We start from the raw sequence: 4,143 nt of genomic DNA on the forward strand, positions 1-4,143 counted from the left end.
TCTCTCTCTCTCTCTCTGTCATGTGGTCTCTCATATCCATTTCTCTATATATCTGCCTTATTATTCCTGCTAACTAACTTCTGCATGATCATGACAACTGTCTAACTGACTCGGTCTTTATAATCCCAACTCCACAGTTCCTGAAGAATCTGACGTTTACCCAAATATCATCAGCCATAGCAAAGAGAGCAGAATCATGTGAGAGCAAGGCAGAGTGCTCCTTCTCAGATGTTAATGAATCAAGTTCACTAAGACGATAATGGTGATGATGAAGAAAATGGTTGGTGATCTACTACCGAAATGTGATGAGTATAAAACTACATAAATAACCTACCACTTCATTAGAGTGTCATTAAAAACAGAATTACTCTTCCCAAAAGCTCAGATGAGTATGTTTACTTGTAACAGGCAGAGAAATGCCTCTGCATCATGGAGAGTAGGCATGGTTCCTTACCTATAACTAGTGCTAACTGGAAAGACTTGAATGTTATAAATGCCTTTCTATTTCTCTGGCTTGCGTGATTCATGGTCTAAAAAAATGCCTCTATGATCCATTTATCTTACCTGTCCCCATTTGCCACTGAAAACCCAATAAAGTTACTAAAAAAGATGCTTTTAAATGTTTGAAAAAAATAATTTAATTGATAATTTATGCTTTTTAACTCAATGAGATAAATAAGTAAAACATTTTAACTTGATTTTTAATGTGATATTTTAAGCCTTAAATGAAGATTTTCTATAGATAAGTAGGTAAGTAATTTTGCCAAAAGACCTATCAGTTTGAAAGAGTCAGTGTCTCCACCTGAGCTTTGATAAACACATGTTACCTCTTCCTTTCCTATATCAACCAGGGCAAACACCAGTTTCACTCTCTTGTTCAAAATAGGCAAATCTAAGATCTCAGTAAATCTTCCTAGTAGAAAATTTTGAAGGCCCTACTAAAAATATGGAAGTTAGAGAGATATTTCCCACAAATTCAAAATTAACTATCTGATTTGATGGGTAATGAGTAGAAGAGTAAAAAACATGCCTTACAGCTGATATGGAATGGACCAAGGGTAACTTTTGTGTCACTCACTGATGACCCTTGCACAAGCAGGAATATGGTGACAGAGCAGCGCTGTGGTTTATATTGAGAGGAGAGATTCTTTACTTAGCTAAGCCTGGCTTTTCTGCAATCAGAAAGTCTATCTATCTACTGCATCAACATAAAATTCAATATATAAGTTATGGCACCAGTTCTAAGAACGGGCACCCTGGCATCCAGGTGGCATTTATGTCATATTTTTATTCACTATGTATCTCTTAAGTGAATCTAAATATTTGAGTTTTAAAACATCTTGAAATGATTACATTGCAGCCCAAGAGAGAAACAGCTTTATAATCTATTTTTATTTTCTTCTTTTTCCTATTTCACTTTTCAGGATACCCATAAAGCATGAATTTCCCCAGAAAGGAGAACAAGATTACAAGATGGGAAATAAAATACAACCATCTTTTGAAGACTCCCTCATTTACCTACCAACCTTCCTCTTTCTTTCATGGCATAGCTACTTTCAAATCATAAAAGAGTGAGTTTGGTTCCCTTGTTATGGTGAAGTAGAGTGCTTTCTGCCAACACAGCTTTACATTCAATAGATATTTATCGAACATAATATATGTCATGAAGTGTAGCTAGACATGGAAATTATAATTTTTTGCAGGGAAAAAACTCATTAGAGAGGTCACAAGTTATGCATATACTTTCTGTATACAAGAGAAGAAGCCCAAGATTCTTGGAAAGACAAATTCAGACATAGACAAAGATTCTGGTCCACTGTATGTATTTGGTGCAGAAGGGAGTGGAAAGTGGGCAACAATGACACATGAAATGTGATTTTTAAAGGCAGCTTAACAATAACTACTGCTACCTGCTAACATGTTTACACACCTGTAGTAAATGCTTTAATTCTAAGCACAACATAGGGTAGTAATTCTCAAATGTTGTATGTTTCAGAATCTCCTGAGAATTTCATTAAAATGAAGAATCTCAGATCCTAAACCCTTGAGTTTCTAACTTAGAAAATCTGTGGTCAGTTCTAGTAATGCATATATTTTTATCAAGCACTCTGAATAGTTCGGATGCCTTCACTTAAGCTATTGCTTCCAGTAGCACATTGTTGGAATCACATGATATAAACATATTGACCCATGAGCTCCTAGTGGCTCTTTAACAAAGGTGGACTTAATACATAAGTTGACTCCATGTGGAATTCTGCTTGGAATAGAGGAAAGAGGAAGACTGGGATTTGAGGTACTGTTTGGGTAGGAAAACAGCAATAGGGGAACCTTAGTCAGCCCATGGGTAGCCCAGGGTAATTGTGTATAGGAATAGAATGAGGGAAATTATGATTAAGCTAGGTGAAGAGAGAGAGAAATGGGAGAAAACAGTAGAGAACTGAAATTCAGCTTCACTTCCTTTGCATCAAGCATGTCCCACAAGAGAAGAAGCATCAGGAGAGTATGGCAATCCAATCAATAAATCATCTTTGTTATCAACTCTGCTGCCATAGCTCTTAGTTGCCTGCTAAGTACTGGGGGTGGCACAATCAATAGGCAAAAGATAAAAAGATAACCGTGGCACCATCAGAAACATACCAATAAAGTTTACCAGCAGAATGGTGCCACGGAAAGAGTCATGGACTGGGGTCAAGAGCCTTGAGTTCCAGACCAGGCTCACCACTAATTTCATTTCACCTTTTTGAGACTCATTTGTAGCATCTTTAGCTATAATCCCTAACTCAGTCCCAGCAGACAGGGCAGCTGAGAATGCCGGGGGGTGAAGCAAGGAAGAGGATGGCTGAGGAGATGGGTATTAAATCATATTCCCTCAAGCATTGCTGATGAACAGAAGAGCTCTCTCTGTCATGTATCCAACTCACCAACTTCAGTTTCAAACTTTAAATGGAAAAGTAAAAAAACACACGGGCAGATTATTTAATGTTGCATGTACCACAAAAAGTGCAGTCAAATTCATCAACATTCAGCCTTTAGAGAGAAGTATGCAAAAACCACATCAAAAATAAAGCATTGTAGTGAAGCCTACAGAAGCAGAAATGCAAACTAGAGAAAAATTGGAGAGGCAGAGCTGCCCCTGGGAGAGAACTTCCAGGCCAAGATCTGTGTCTAAATGGAAGGAGGGGGTACAGGTTCTGGCTATATGAAAGTCATGCTCTGGCAAAAGCCTGAAATTGTTAATTAGATAATGTGGGCTTTCAGCAACCCAGTTGCTCCTTTTACTGCATACCTGTAGCTTCTTTGGACTTCCACCCCCACACTCCAAATAACATCTGTCCTCCTACTGCCCATCCCCTGGATTCCCAGGAAGTTTTCTGGCCTCAACACCTGCCCTGTGCTAGGTGAATGCAGGTCACAATTAGGTAAACAAATATCTCTAACTAGTAAAAATGCACATGTTTTAAAACCACCTCTAAAAAGTAATTGAACAGGTAGAAATTTCAGGCTCTGTAGACATTTAGTAGAGAATAGAGTTGATCCAAGGCCTGACTGCCAAATAGAGAAATGCTCTATGGTCTCAGTCTCCCCTTTCTGTACTTTGGTTCTTCCTACTTGCCTACACTCTGAAATCAATTTTGTCCCTAATCAGAAAACCAGTGTCTTCATTCTCTCTCCTCTCCTTTTATCAAAGTATGCTCTAATAAATGAAAACTGCAATGTCAGGGTAGAGGGGAGAAGATGGCAGACTAGGTAAAAGCAGGATTTGTCTCTCCCAGGTCTGCATTGAAATCACAACCAAATTATAAACTAATCAACGTGCAGAATCACCTGAAGTCCAGCTGATCATAATACCTACTTATGATAATATGAAAGAGACACATTGAAGCCGGTAGGAAGGGCAAAGTCATAAATCGGTCTGGACCCACACCTGCGGGTGGTGGAAGATCACTGGGAGGGAGAGCAAGGCTTCAGAGGCTCTCCTGAAGGAGAGACGAGTTCTAGTCTCATTTGAGGGCTCCCCAGCCCAGACTCCTAGCCCAGAGAGGAGGAGATTCCAATAACCCTAACTGTAATAACAAGAGGGGATTCTGACTGTTTGGGTGAGATGGAAGGAGACTGAAACTCTAGATGTCCCTTTGAAGGACC

This window comes from Pteropus medius, unplaced genomic scaffold, assembly GCF_902729225.1.
Source record: "Pteropus medius unplaced genomic scaffold, Ma_sr-lr_union100, whole genome shotgun sequence".
In the NCBI taxonomy this organism is placed as follows: Eukaryota; Metazoa; Chordata; class Mammalia; order Chiroptera; family Pteropodidae; genus Pteropus; species Pteropus medius.